At 44.8% G+C, this 16,020-nt stretch overlaps 1 protein-coding gene across 1 annotated transcript in view; it reads left to right on the top strand.

Moving 5' to 3' along the window:
* The first annotated feature begins 12,726 nt into the window (after positions 1-12,726).
* The window catches only part of DRC2 (dynein regulatory complex subunit 2), a 51,792-nt gene continuing 48,498 nt past the window's right edge, over positions 12,727-16,020 (top strand). Inside the window, exon 1 of the mRNA XM_073670254.1 lies at positions 12,727-12,862. The gene's annotated coding sequence lies outside the window, so the exon portion shown is untranslated. The remainder of the gene's footprint in view (positions 12,863-16,020) is intronic.

The raw sequence follows: 16,020 nt of genomic DNA, 5'->3' as shown, positions 1-16,020 counted from the left end.
TCTATACATGGTCACCATGTAAAGGTCTTGTCATACAATAGAGTAGCTTTATCTTACATAAACCATTATGGAGGAACTCTGCCAAGATCCCTAATGACACTTATGTCTAATCAGTTCAGATGGCGAAGTCTCACCTTTTATCTTTAACAGCACCTCATATAAAGAGGAAGAGAATTGCAAGTGGACCTTTTTAGCTGTAGACTACTGGAACGGTGTCCAACCTTCATTGAATAAGCAAGGAATGTGAAAGTGAGCTTTGAATCTAGGCCCATTTTCAGTCCAAAGATGGCACCCTGGGATGTGAATCCAGTGCTTACGGCTGTAACAAGCCTTCGCTTGAACCCATGGATTCAGGGTCTTCACAATAAAGACTATTATCCCGGTGGCCCTGACTTCAGCATGGTAAGTTAGTGACATTCAAGCTTTTTCGGTTAATCCTTTGTTTATACAGATCTTAGAAGGTGGGCCGGTTCCGGAGCTACCCTATCTTCCGAAGATAGCTTCCAATTTCCATAGAAGTCAGGAAATTGTGCACCCTACTTTCTGTGCTAATCTGGGGATTCCGTGGCAGAACAATAAGAAAGCGGATGTCCCCATCAAGCATTATGTAAGGTTGCGATTCAGTCTTCACCTTGCACCTTCTATAGACACTATATGCTTGATCTGGGATCTTCTGCTGTCCTTTCCTTTAGGAAAACTGTTCTACAGGCTGTGGTCCCACCCTAACTTTAAAGTTTTTTCTCTGTAAATCTCTCGTTGTAGGTGCTGTCATGGGTGATAGGATAACACTAAATTACTTACCGGTAATGTGTTTTTCCTGAACCCATGACAGCACCCTTATATTCCCTCCCATCACTGGTAGAAGTTGATCACTTCATTTCCTTCATGGTGTTTGATTTACGTGGTGTGTAGAAGGAAAAATCATGGGATATATAACTATTAAGTAGTGTCCTCTCATGCTCTGTAAACAACTGAGGGGGTGGAGAGGCGCCGCCCTTTTATTCTGTAGGTTTCCTGTCCTGGAAGGGCGGATCCCCTCTCTCGTTGTAGGTGCTGTCATGGGTTCAGGAAAAACACATTACCGGTAAATAATATAGTGTTTCATGACTATGGAAAATAACCACGCTATAGACCTTGGAGTAACAGGTGTCCATTAATATTCTTAGGCTCTTCATAAATGACTGGAGAGTAACAAGCAATTGTGGGCCCCAAGACAAAAACTTGTAATGAGGCTGCATAGGTTTAAATTATAAAAGTGACTTCTAGTTCACAAATAAACCTTAGTGTGAACTGGCGAGTCTAAATTTCAGTCACGTAAGTGAGAAAAGGACTAGAGCCGCCCTGTGAACTGGGAAAGGATTTTATTGTACTAACTCTAAACAACACACTTATTTAGACAATAAAACATTTTTTGGGCATGTTTCTTTAAGGAGTTCTCCTACTCAATATACTCTTCAACATTAAAATTTCAACACCAGGAAGGAAAAGTCTTGGACTTAAGGAAATTACAGGATCGATAGAAATGTTAATGATGCACAAATGATGAAAACATGGAAACAAATTTTTCAAAACATCTTCTTTATCTATTCAGTATTGAGTATATGTGCCATGCGCAGAAATACAAGCACTTTCACACCTTGGCATGTTATCAATGAGGCTACTAGTAATTATCTGAGGAATGTTCTGCCAAGGTAGAAAATCATCAAGTCCACTAGTGGCACCTCCCTTTGCCATTGCTGACCTATGATATTCCAAATGTGCTCAATGGGAGACAGGTCTGGAGACGCTTCAGGCTAGGGTATCACATTTAGGCTATGTGCGCACGTTGAGTATTTGATTGCAGACATTTCTGAGCTGATTGTTCCCACGGTGAGGTCATGTGAGCATTCTTCAGAATGATCCCACCAGTACTGGTGGTGAGCGCACCGAGGCTGATCTTCAGCTGATGAACCCCAGTGACCTCACTCCATTAGCAATGTATACTTACAGGAGTGATTTTACACTCCTGTCAGTATACATTGCTGTCTTCTACAGCAGTGACATCAGTTATAGCTGATGTCACTGCTGTAGCAGTGAGCGCGATCGCCGAGGGACAGTCGTTGGCGGTAATCGTGGACTGCGTCGTGACGGCAGACAGGTGAGGGATATGGTTGTTTTTGTTTTTTTTTTACTTCTTTTCAGAATATCAAAGGCTTCAGGGACTTACAGTGCAATAAAATTATTATTATTTTTTTTAAACCATGTGTTTTTTATTTCATTAAAATACTTTATTCTGGCCATGTATTTATTGAAAAGGCGGCGATAACTTTACTAAGCATTTAGTAATGGGGGCGTCTTATAGACGCCCTCCATTACTAACCTGGGCTTCACGGCAGCCACCAATACAAGGCTGACGTGAACCCCAACCCCATTACCCCACTCACCACCACTATAGGATAGTGGGAAGAGCGAAGGCTAAGCCCCAAATTTGATGCATCTTGTGGAGGCGCCATTTCTGGGACTGCTGAGGGGTGATATGAATAGCCGCAGAGGGGGTTAGTATTCATGGCCCCTTCCCTGGCTATTAATATCAGCCTGCAGCTGTCTGTTTAGCCTTTTCTGCTTAGATTTTATAGGGGGACCCCACATCAATTTTTTTTCTGGGGTCCCCTGTAATCTATGCAGTAAAGGCAAAACAAACAGCTGTGGGCTGATATTAATAGCCAGGGAACATTGTTGCCTAATGGCCCCTTTCCTGGCTACTAATATCAGCCCCCAGCTGTCGGCTTTCCCTCTGCTGGTTATAAAAATGACGTGGGAGCCTACGCTATTTCTTTAAATTTTAGGCTCTGTCCCCACGATCCGGACGTAGCAGCGCTTTTGACGCATATTTTTTGCTGCGTCCAAAATGTTGCATTCTATTGAACTCAGGTAAATCCACATGTGTTCACTGAACCATGCATATTTACCGCATTCAATACATTCTAGTGGTCAAATTTCTGTTGTGGAAACTAGCGACTCCACACGAGAATTTGACATGCTGCAGTCCTGAAAGATGCGCCGCATGTCCGTGTCCGCGGGTGATCCGCAGCCTCTGATAAACGCATAGTGTACGTGGGATTTCTAGGGATCCCATCCACTATGCTGTAACATCTGGACGCTGCGGGTTTGACGCTGTATATACACGCAGCGTCAAACCTGCAGTAGTGGCTCCTGACCGTGGCCACGTACCCAAACTCACCCGCACCATGTCAATTTCTGTAGCGGACAAGCTAGTCTCCGCTGCAGATTTTGACCAATTGAAGTGTCATTATATGCGGTGGATTCACATGTAACGACAACAAAAGTGCGGCATTAGAGCACCGCATTTTGGACGCAGCAAAAATACACTGTGTGCAAAGCGCTGCTGAGTGCTGAACAGGGGGACGTAGCGGCTAACGAAACAGCTGTGAGCTGTTAATAATGGCCAGGGACCATGTTTGCCTAATGACACCTTCCTCGGCTAAAAATAGCAGCTCACAGCTGTCCCAGAAATTACATGAATGGAAATGCTAATGAGATTGGGTGACTGGGATTAGCTGACACCTAGCTCTTTTGTTTGGTGATGACAAGGTGTGAATCAGACCCTTCCCTACCAAACCTAAATTAAAGTAAAGAGTTAAATAAACACACAGACTAAACACTTTATTTGAAATACAACAGACACATTCTTTAATCATTTAAATTAACCAATATACTCACCCCAGTTCTAACGATAACCCAAGGGTTTAAGCAATGTCCCACTAAATAACTTTATTTAGCTCCAAAAAGCATTCATTGATGTACAAAAAAAAAAAAGCTTCAAAAACCGCATCAAAACCGAGTAAAAAACGTGGCAAAACTGAGCGTTTTTTTCGCAGCTTTTTTTCCTGCCAAGGAGATGCAGAAACACTCAGGAAATTTCTGCTGAAATCCTGAACATGCGCACATAGCCTTAAGCAACACAGGCTGATCACAGTAGCAAGAATAACATGCTGCCTCGGACAGTCTGGAGAAATGGCCGCACCATTGGTTCCATGATTTTCTCTGATTCAGACTGTTTGGGACATCTGGAAGAATGACTGGAGAAGAAAAGGTGAGTGCTAGTTTGAGTCCGGTGTCAAGCCAACAGTAAGGCCATGTGCACACGTTCACTATTTGGTCAGTATTTTACATCAGTATTTGTAAGCCAAAACTCAGAGTGAGTGGAAAATACAAAAGTGGTGATGTGTTTCTATTATACTTTTCCTCTGATTGTTCCACTCCAGTATTTTACATCAGTATTTGTAAGTCAAAATCAAACCAAATACTGAATGTGTCTTAAGGCTATGTTCCCATGATGTGCTTTTGGTGAGTTTGATGTTACAGATTTTCTGCACTATTTCTGCATTTATTAAGTAAATTAGATTACTACAATGTTTTTTTCCAGCATGATGAAGCAACATGTCACAACTCACAAGGCAAAAGTGATAACTAAGTGGGTTGGTGAACAATACATTGAAATTTTGGGTCCATGGCCAGGAAACATGTGGTCAATCCTCAAAAAGCCTGTGGACAAACAAACACCGAAATTGTGATAAACCCCGAGCACTGATTAGACAAGAATGGGCGGTCATCAGCAGGGCTGTGGAGTCGGTAAGCTAACCCTCAGACTCCTCAATTTCCCTGACTCCCGACTTCACAGCACTGCCTCACTACTGAGCGTGTACATAAAGTGCAGCACAGATTCATCTCAACTGAAAGCCAAGATACTTAGATCAGGAACAGAACAGACATTTAGGCCTCTTTCACACGTTCGGATATTTTCGGTACTGGAAAAAATGTTACCGGAGATATCCGTGTCTGTGATACGTGTGGCACAAGTGTGGCAACTGTGTGCCGCCCATGTGCCGCATTAGTATCATATGTACTGGTGCCTGAGCGGTCAGGTGGATTACCGTGGGGGACATCTTCAGACAGGTGAGTATAAGGATTTTTTTTACATTTATTCTTATTTTTACACCAGACACAGCGGAAGCAAAATACTACTCTCATCATTGTCCCTTGTTAGTGCTGATCACAGCGCAAGCAGGGGACAACGATGAGGGCAGCATTCAAAATCCGGCGCTTGGGAACAGCGCTAACTGTACTGCCGATTCCCAGGCGCTGGTATGTCATCTATGTGTCACTGTGCGGGACGTTTTGTGGCCCATGCTGCGAAAAAAAACCCAGACATGTCAGCGTGTTTAGCCTATGGACACACATTGATTATGTGCACAGACCCATTTATTTGAATGGGTCTACGTGTGTCAGTATCTCCAGTACATGTGGAAATTGACACCACATGTACTCGAAACACGGACACTGAAACGCACCTAAGGCTGAGTTCACACATTGCAGATTTGCCATGCAAATTTGCTAGCAAAACCTGAAGCAAATTCTGATGTCAGCAAAGTGAATGATAAACCTGAAGTGTCATGCACACGTTGAGTATTTTTGACTTGCAGATTTGGTGCAGAAAATAAGCATCAGAATGTCAATTCTCTGTGCGTTTTTGCCTGAGTTTTTCAATCATTGCATGCATTAAATTCACACAAACAAAAACGCAACATTTTTTTGAGGTTGCGTTTTCCTGCCAAGAAATGCAGAAATAGTGCAGAAATTTCTGCACACAAAATACTTAACGTGTGCACATACCCCTATAGGACATTTCATAACTTTCCCAAATTCTTATGAAAACATTTACAACGCATCCTGCATTGTACTACTCTACCAATTTATTATATATTTTAGGAGTCAGAGTCGGTCCATTTTACACCAACTCCACAGCCCTGGTCATCAGTCAGCATTTGGTCCAAAGGCTGATATCCAACATGTCAGGGCGAAGTGCAGAAATCATGAAAAATAAGAGAACACAGTAATTATTGAGTCTTTGCATAAACTTGATGTATTTGTCAATAAAAAAAAAGTATAAAAACTTATAAAATGCTTAACCATAGAAACAAAGGACTAAGGTTGAATTCCCACAATGAGTTTTTCTCGTATTTTCACTGCAAAGAAATACGAAGCATTTTACAGTTCCAGCAAAGTGGATGGAATTTATAGAAGTCTCATGCCCACTGCGAGTTTTTAAAAAAGTTTTTTTTTTTTAAAGTTGAATAAACTGATCTGCGGTGCGTGTTGGAAATTCACAACAAGTCATTTGAGTTTCATGTGCGGGTTTTCCCTATTCAATTGCATTAGATGTGAAAAATGTGCAGGCACAAGACGCACATATGTTTTCAGTGCTTTTTCCCTATGGAAATGCACTAAAAACAATAGTAATCCACACATGACTGGATCAATAAAGTTTTGTCAGAGCCAAATATCAGGAAGTATGAAAAACAAAGCAGCTTTATTTAAAACATAACACCAAAAAGAGACAAAAAGCAGAGTTAAAAATACATTTTTTTCATTAGCTTTTTGAGTGCACGTAACCAAATTAGTGCAGAAAATCTGCAACAAAAATTCATCATGGGAACATAATCTAGACTAGAGGATCGGAAAACACTGAAGCAGCAAACTCTGAAAACCAAAATTTGTCTCAAACCGTTTGGCAGAGATTGTTCAGTGATAAATATAATGATGTCGCTGCACAAAAAATATGTACGAAACGACAACATCTGCAAGGAGTCTGTATGTTCTCCCCGTGTTAGTCTGGGTTTCCGCCGGGTTCTCTGGTTTCCTTCCTCACTCCAAGGGTAGGGAATGTAGATTGTGAGCCCCAATGGGGACAGTGATGATGATGTCTGTAAAGTGCTGTGGAAATAATGGTGCTATACAAGTAAAATAAATAATGATCTCACTGCATAGATTTAATGTATACAGTGACATGCCAGAATAGCATTAAAGGACAACCCCTTCTCAATTACTATATAAATAACAGACTGTACTCATCTATGATGCCATTCCAGCAACATCGCCTTCCTGGGGCTCATATCGTGTTTTTATGTCACGTGAGCCCTGCAGCCAATCAGCGGCCACATCACTCACTTCCTTCAGACAAGACGGACACATGGAAGAAATGAGAGCTGCTGCTGCTCTCTGGCCGTCTCCAGATGTCAGTTACTTCAGAAGGAAGTGAGAAGGAAGCAGCCGCTGATTGGCTGCAGGGCTCACATGACATAAATTCACATGAGCAGCTAACGTTGCTGGATGTCGCCGGTACCGGAGGTGCGTGAGGTGTTTATATTCTACATGGGGAATATTGTAAATAAGAAGGTGTTGTGCAAGTAGTGGACGATCCCTTTAAACAGTCAGCACAGAGTGACTGTTCAAACCAAGTCCTGCAGCTGGGTGCATCATGGTGGAGCCAGTCATTTATATACACCCTCACACCTGCTTGTTTTCCCTTTATCTTTGACCTTCTCTGACCAGAGCTGTCAATCAGAGAGGGGGTTGGAGATAGAAGGACAACAAGCAGGTGGGAAGGTGTATGTAAATGACTTGCCCTGCCATGATGCACTGAGCGGCAGGACTTAGTTTGAACACTCATTCTGTGCTGACAGAGTCCCTTCAATGTCCAGGATCAGATAAACATGGCGGTTTTCTAAGGTTGCGTGCCCACTATGCGTTTTTCAAGCATTTTTGCCGCAAAATTTCTGCAGTGAAAACGCTTAAAAAAAACGCTTGGTAATACGTGTCCCATGGTCCCCAATGATAATCCACATGTGCTGTGCACATGCTGCGGAAATTTCCACTGCGGATCATCATTGCGGAAAAATACGCAGCATGTCCATTAATTTTGCAGACACGCAGCGTAATCGCCGCCATTGACTTGCATTGGACCATGTGACATCCGCATCACTGCATCTGCACAAGCGGATATCACACAGTTCAATGTGCGGATGGTACCCAGGTTTGGAGAAGATGAGACACTCATCCAGACCCAGGTACCATAGAACCTGTAAAGAAAAAAATAAAGATTATACTTACCTTCCAATGTCCTCCCGGTGTTTTCTCCCCTCCATCTGGTCTGCTGTATGGGTCGCGGTGTTGTGAAGGACCTGTCACATGACTCAATGACGTCACCGCAGGTCCTTCACACCACCACGAGCCGCCCAAAACACCGGACGCAGCAGAGAAAACACCGGGAGGACATCGGAAGGTGAGTAGAGGGATTTTTGGTACTCACCGTAAAATCTTTCTTGGAGCCTTCATTGGGGGACAAAGGACCATTGGTGTATGCAGTTGTCACTAGGAGGATGACACTAGGCAAAAAAGAAAAAAGCTCCTCCTCCGCAGTATACACCCGCCTACAGGCATCAAGCTCACCAGTTAGTGGCTAAAGCAGTAGGAGGAACTTAAACAATTAACTATGCAATGCCCAACCGCGAAACTATATTAGATGCCCAACAGGGCCCACTGTAGCTATGCCCAAAATCAGGGAGGGTGCCGTGTCCCCCAATGAAGGCTCCAAGAAAGATTTTACGGTGAGTACGAAAAATCCCTTTCTTTATCGCTTCATTGGGGGACACAGGACCATGGGACGTCCAGAAGCAGTCCCTAGGGTGGGAGAACAGAAAAGGTAACCACAGACTAGGTCTGACTGCCGGCAACTGCTGCCTGCAGAACCTTCCGTCCAAGACTGGCATCAGCCAAGGAATAAGTGTGGACCTTGTAAAACCTTGAAAAGGTGTGGAGTGAAGACCATGTTGCGGCCTTACAAATCTGAGAAGCTGAAGCCTGATGGCGAACAGCCCAAGAGGCCCCCACCGCCCGGGTGGAGTGAGCCCTTACCCCCAGAGGGGGAGATTTGTCCGAGACGCGATATGCTTCCAAAATGTTAGAACGTAGCCAATGGGCGATTGTTGACTTGGAAGCAGGGAGACCCTTGCGACGCCCCTCAGGAACGACAAACAGGGCGTCCGAACGCCGAAGGGAAGCTGTTCTAGAAAGGTACACACTCAGAGCTCTGACCAGATCCAGTTTGTGCAGGGATTTCTCCCGAGGGTGCACTGGGGCCGGGCAGAAGGAAGGCAAAACAATGTCCTCATTGATGTGGAAAGAGGAGACTACTTTTGGCAAAAAGGAAGGCACCGGCCTGAGCACTACCTTGTCTCGATGGAATACCAGAAAAGATGACTGAGAAGAGAGGGCTGCGAGTTCTGCAACCCTCCTAATAGAGGTAATAGCCACCAGAAAAGCCACCTTCCACGAGAGAAGAGAGGCTGAGATGTCCTGAATGGGTTCAAATGGGGGCTGTTGAAGGACGCTCAGGACCATATTAAGGTCCCATGGATCCACCGGGGGACGATAAGGCGGCGCTAGGTGAGCCACCCCTTGCAGAAACGTCTTGACCTGAGGACGGAAAGCAAAGTTTCGCTGGAATAGAATAGACAAGGCTGAAACTTGGCCTTTGAGAGTGCTTAGAGAGAGTCCCGCTTCCAGGCCAGACTGAAGGAAGGCCAAAATGACCGGTAGCGAAAAGGACATGGGAGCTAGTTGATCCTTTTCGCAGTGACGAAAGAAAGCTCTCCAGGTTCTGTGGTATATGCGCGAGGTTGCGGGTTTCCTGGCACTAATTAGGGTCTGGATAACGTTGTCCGCAAAACCAGCTTTCCTTAACACTGCGGCCTCAATAGCCATGCCATTAAATTCAGAGACAGAGAACTCTGATGAAGAATAGGTCCCTGAGAGAGGAGGTCCGGACGGTCCGGCAGTCTCCAGGGGGAGTCGACGAGCAGGTTTACCAGACGCGTCTGGGCCAATCCGGGGCTATTAGAATTACCGGTACTCTCTCTGTCTTGATCTTTTTGATGACCCAAGGGATCAATGGTAGAGGGGGAAAAAAGATAAGGGAGCTGGAACTGAGACCATGAGAGGACTAGCGCGTCTTGAGCGATCGCAAGGGGATCGCGGGACCGGGCTACGAAGGATGGAACCTTGTGGTTTAACCGAGACGCCATGAGGTCGACGTCCGGCGTGCCCCATCGTAAGCATTTCTGATGGAACACCTCGGGATGGAGAGACCATTCTCCTGAGGCAAGGCCCTGCCGACTGAGGAAGTCGGCCGCCCAATTGTCGACCCCCGGAATGTGTACTGCTGAGATTGCCGGAACAGTGTTCTCGGCCCAAACTAGCACTCGTCACCTCTTTGAAGACGGACTTGGTGCGTGTTCCTCCCTGACGGTTTATGTACGCCACCGCCGTGGCGTTGTCCGATTGTACGCGGACTGGGAATCCTGCAAGAATGTCCTGCCAGTGACGCAATGCCAGGTAAATTGCCCTTATCTCCAATATATTGATCGGCAGGGAGGCTTCGTGGAGACTCCAACGGCCCTGCACTGTGTGGTGGAGGAAGACTGCCCCCCAACCAATGAGGCTGGCATCGGTTGTGACTACCTGCCAGCGAAGTGGCAGGAATGACCTCCCGGGTCTGAAGGAAGAAGGACGAGTCCACCATATTAGTGACCTTCTGATGTGAGGAGGTAACCTGATGCGTCGATCTAGAGACGACAGGTTCTTGTCCCATGGTGACAGAAGGGCCAGTTGAAGAGGCCGGGTATGGAACTGGGCAAATGGGACTGCTTATATGGCTGCCACCATTTTTCCCAAGACACTCATGCACAGGCGAAGGCGGCGTGGACTCAAGTCGGAGAGAAGGTGAATCCCCCGACGGAGAGAGTTCATCTTCTCCCTTGGGAGAAGGACCCGGGCATGGGTCGTGTCGAACTGCATCCCTAGAAAGGTTAAGCACTGAGATGGGACCAGGGAGGATTTGTCTGTGTTGATTAGGCACATCACGGGCTCTCCAAACGCGACATGGTGTCCGCTAACAAATTGAATGGAAAATCGGCTCAAATTGCTAGCGGACGCCATGTTGCGTTTGGAGAGCCCCTGCGTGCCCAAACATTGGAGCTCCCCCACAAGTGACCCCATTTTGGAAACTAGACCCCCAAGGCACCTATCTAGATGCATAGTGAGCACTTGGAACCCCCAGGTGCTTCACAAATTGATTCATAAAAATGAAAAAGTGTTTTTTTTTCACTTTTTCATTTTTACGAATCAATTTGTGAAGCACCTGGGGGTTCCAAGTGCTCACTATGCATCTAGATAGGTGCTTTGGGGGGGGGTCTAGTTTCCAAAATAGGGTCACTTGTGGGGGAGCTTCAATGTTTGGGCACGCAGGGGCTCTCCAAACGCAACATGGCGACCGCTAATTATTCAAGCAAATTTAACAATCAAAAAGTCAAATGGCGCTCCTTCCCTTCCGAGCCCTGCCGTGCGCCCAAACAGTGGTTTGTCCCCACATATGGGGTATCTGCGTGCCCAGGGGAAATTGCACAACAAATTTTGGGGTCCATTTTTTCTTGTTACCCCTGTGAAAATAAAAAAAATTGGGTCTAAAGTAACATTTTTGTGAAAAAAGTTAAATGTTCATTTTTTTCTTCCACATTCCAAAAATTCCTGTGAAGCACCTGAAGGGTTAATAAAGTTCTTGAATGTGGTTTTGAGCACCTTGAGGAGTGCAGTTTTTAGAATGGTGTCACTTTTGGGTATTTTCTGTCATAAAGACCTCTCAAAGTGACTTCAAATGTGATGTGGTCCCTAAAAAAATGGTTTTGTAAATTTTGTTGGAAAAATGAGAAATCGCTGGTCAACTTTTAACCCTTATAGCTCCCTAACTAAAAAAAAAAATTTTGGTTCCAAAATTGTGCTGATGTAAAGTAGACATGTGGGAAATGTTATTTATTAACTCTTTTGTGTGACATAACTCTCTGATTTAAGGGCATAAAAATTCAAATTTTGAAAATTGCTAAATTTTCGCCAAATTTCCATTTTTTTCACAAATAAACGCAAGTGATATCGAAGAAATGTTACCACAATCATGAAGTACAATATGTCACGAAAAAACAATCTCAGAATCAGGGGGATTCATTGAAGCGTTCCAGAGTAATTACCTCATAAAGTGACAGTGGTCAGAATTGTAAAAATTGGCCTGGTCATTAACGTGCAAACCACCCTCGGGGGTTAAGGGGTTAATGGACATGCTGCAGATTTTTGCGTGCATCAAAAAGCTGTGGAAAAATCCGCAGCATGTGCATAGAACTTGCGGAATCCCCTTGGGGACCATGGGGTGCGGATTACCGAGTGTTTAGCAAGCGTTTAGGCTATGTGCCCACGTTGCATTTATGAAGCAGAAAATTTCTGCTGCATAAATGCAAGTCCTCTCCCGGAAAAACGCATGCAGAATTCCGCACGCGTTTATCGCGCATTTTTCGCGCGTTTATCACGCGTTTTCCACATGCGGAATTGCCTTGCGTTTTTTATGCATTGGACAAAGGCAATTCCGCTTGCGGAAACGCAAAATTAAATGACATGCTGCGGATTTTTGAACGCGGCATAAACGCTGCGGAAAAATCCGCAACATGTGCATAGAACTTGCGGAATCCCATTGGGGACCATGGGGTGCGGATATACATGCGTTTTTCAAGCGTTTACGCTGCGGAAATTCCGCAGCATATACGCTTGAAAAACGCTACGTGGGCACACAGCCTCAGCCTAAGACAAACAGCATCACACAAGGCACAGCTCAGCGCCAAGGGCAGATGGCGGCTCTGAACGAAGCTCCACTTCTTCCTATTTGCACTTGTGATAACACCGAGTATAGATGTACAAACACCACAAGGAGAACAGAGACTGCACCAGAAGCTGCCGCCCCCTGCAGCGTCACTGTCACTGTACCAACGTCACTGCAGTCCTTGCACCACGTGATAAATAAAATGCCGCCTCCTGTTACACCACGTGACCCAAGTATCCGCCCCCTACTTGTTCTCCGCCCCCTCAGGTAGAATGCCGTGTTGCTAGGAGACAGAGGAAACTTCACAGAAAGCGTTTTGGCCAGGTATGAGGGGCGAATGGAGGCAGCGCGGTGTCAGACGGGCACAGGACGGTGATGTCTGCTCCGCTCCCAGGACGCGGTGCTGCCCGTCAAAGAGACATGGCCGCCGCATGGCTACTGTACTAGGGGGCACCTGTGATTAGAGGGGCTTCCACTAGTGACATCAATGTGATATGTATCCGATGTACGGGGGTCCCGGGTCCTCTTCTCATTATTAGCAGCAGCACAGGTGTGACCATTCACTGCCGTCAATGGGGGGTCTCATCGCTGCCGCCCCAGAAATCCAGCTGCACCTACCCTGTGGCTGTTGGTTTGGGGGGCATCTCTTATGTGTTGTGGGGGCTGTCTTGTATTATTGCTCCATTACATAGTTAGAGTATTTTTTTTTTTAATTCTCTTGTCCACCATGGAAAGCAATGGATCTTTATCGCTCCCTTTTTTGGGGGTGTAGTGCTGCGGAACATGCTAGAGCCATAGAAATAAAGATTAGAGGATTTTCCTTCATTACTGTAAAACACAACATCTAAGTGGCTTCCAGACCCCGGATTTAACCAGTCTATATAGTCTGCCTACAGCTGCAGTGATAATAAATTGTAATCATCTGGAGTACAGATGATGGCAGTGAAAGGTCCAGCACCGGTGTCCTCTGAGTGTTGTACTTCTCAGAATAATTTCGGGCTGCCATAAATGTTTACAAAGGACGATGCCGCCAAGAACAATGCCTTTTTGAGCTGCACAAAAGATCATTTCACCTGATGAACAAGTGCCATCGGGTGATCAGAGTCCTGTTTACATGGCAAGATAATGTAAAACAACCGTTTTTAACCCCTTACTGACATATGATGTACTGGTACTTCATATGCCGGCTCCCTGACTTTGTGGCAAGCTCCCAAGCCAAGACCCCATCTTTCCCGGCCGATGATGGTTGAAGTAGTATTAATATTCTTTGCTTATATAGCACCATCATATACTGTAGCGCTTTACATATATTACCATCGCTGTACCCATGCAGCCAACATCTGCCTCTAACAGCTGAGGGTGGAGCGGGCTTCATCCGCGGTGGTTAACCTGTCAAATGCCGCTGTCAGTCTCTGACAGCAGCATTGGACATGTCCTGACAATGGGGGAGGGCGCATCATTCCACAAGCCCATTGGCTTGCCCGTGACGTCATCGCGGGGCGCCGATGGGTTGCTATGACAGTCGGGGGTCTGCCAAAGTCCCCCATGCCTGTCACTACAATCCTCCTATGAAAGCCAGTGTTTAGCTGGCATACATAGGAGATCATGATTTTTACTACACATAGCAGTGCTGGTGCTGAAAATGGCAACAAAAGCAATTTTTTTTTCTCTCTTACCACTTAAAAAAAAAACAATGTTTGGTATGTGTGTACTTAGAATCATAGAATGGTAGAGTTGGAAGGGACCTCCTGGGTCATCTGGTCCAACCCCCTGCTCAAAGCAGGATTCACTAAATCATCTCAGACAGATGTCTGTCCAGCCTCTGTTTGAAGACGTCCATTGAAGGGGAAATCACCACCTTTCGTGGCAGCCTGTTCCACTCATTAATCACCCTAACTGTCAAAAAGTTTTTTCTAATATCTAATCTGTGTCTCCTCCCATTTAGTTTCATCCCATTGCTTCTAGTCTTTCCTTGTGCAAATGAGAATAAAGATGATCCTTCTACAATGTGACAGCCCTTGAGATATTTGTAGACAGCTATTAAGTCTCCTCTCAGTCTTCTTTTTTGCAAGCTAAACATTCCCAAATCCTGCAACCGTTCCTCATAGGACATGGTTTGCAGACCAGTCACCATTCTGGTCGCTCTTCTCTGAACTTGCTCCAGTTTGTCTATGTCTTTTTTAAAATGTGGTGCCCAAAACTGTACACAGTATTCCAGATGAGGTCTGACCAAAGAGGAGTAAAGACCGATAATGACTTCACGTGATCTAGACTGTATGCTTCTGTTAATACATCCCAGAATTGTATTTGCCTTTTTTGCTGCTGCATCACACTGTTGACTCATGTTCAGTCTATGATCTATTAGTATACCTAAGTCTTTTTCACAAGTACTGTTGCTTAGCTCTATTCCACCCATTCTGTATATGCTTTTTTCATTTTTATTGCCCAGATGTAGTACTTTGCATTTTTCCCTGTTAAAAACCATTCTGTTGGTTGCTGCCCACTGCTCCAGTTTATTTAGGTCTTTTTGAATCCTCTCTCTCTCTTCTCTAGTATTAGCTATCCCTCCTAGCTTTGTGTCATCAGCAAATTTAATCAGTTTACCCTCAATTCCTTCATCTAAATCATTGATAAAGATGTTGAACAATACAGGTCCCAGGACGGAGCCCTGTGGTACCCCACTTGAGACATTCATCCAGCTGGATGTGAAGCCATTTACAACCACCCTTTGAGTCCGATCACTAAGCCAGTTATGAATCCACCTAACAGTTGCCTGGTCCATTGCATACTTGGTCATTTTTTCAATAAGGATGGTGTGAGATACTTTGTCAAATGCTTTGCTGAAGTCAAGATATACTATATCTACAGCATTTCCCTGATCCACCCAGTCAGTGATTCTGTCATAGAAGGAAATTAAGTTAGTCTGACATGACTTGTTAGTTACAAACCCATGCTGACTCTGGTTAATCACTTCATTCTTATCCGTGTACTTACATACATGTTGTTTAATAATTTGTTCAAAGATCTTTCCTGGTATAGAAGTCAGACTCACCGGCCTATAGTTCCCTGGGTCCACCTTCTTCCCCTTTTTGAAGATAGGAACAACATTTGCTCTTCTCCAGTCTTCTGGGACTTCTCCTGTTCTCCAAGAATTTTCAAAGATTATGGAGAGTGGTTCTAAAATTTCTTCTACGATCTCCTTCAGTACTCTGGGGTGTAATTCATCTGGACCTGGAGACTTGAACTCATTTATGTTAGCTAAATATTTCCTCACAATCTTTCTGTTTACAGATAACTTGGATTCTTCTATTCCTTTAAAAGGACAGTGAAGATCAGTTGATGTTACATTTTCTTTCTGAGAGAAAACAGATGCAAAATAGGAATTAAAAAGTTCGGCCTTCTCAACATCCTCTCTTACCATTTCTCCATTTTCATCCTGTAAAAATCCTATAGCATCTTTGACTTTTCTTTTACTTTTGACA

Source organism: Phyllobates terribilis, unplaced genomic scaffold (genome assembly GCF_046119375.1).
Source record: "Phyllobates terribilis strain yellow unplaced genomic scaffold, ASM4611937v1 Scaffold_2__4_contigs__length_985480577, whole genome shotgun sequence".
NCBI lineage: Eukaryota > Metazoa > Chordata > Amphibia > Anura > Dendrobatidae > Phyllobates > Phyllobates terribilis.
This window is presented reverse-complemented; position numbering and strand designations above follow the sequence as displayed.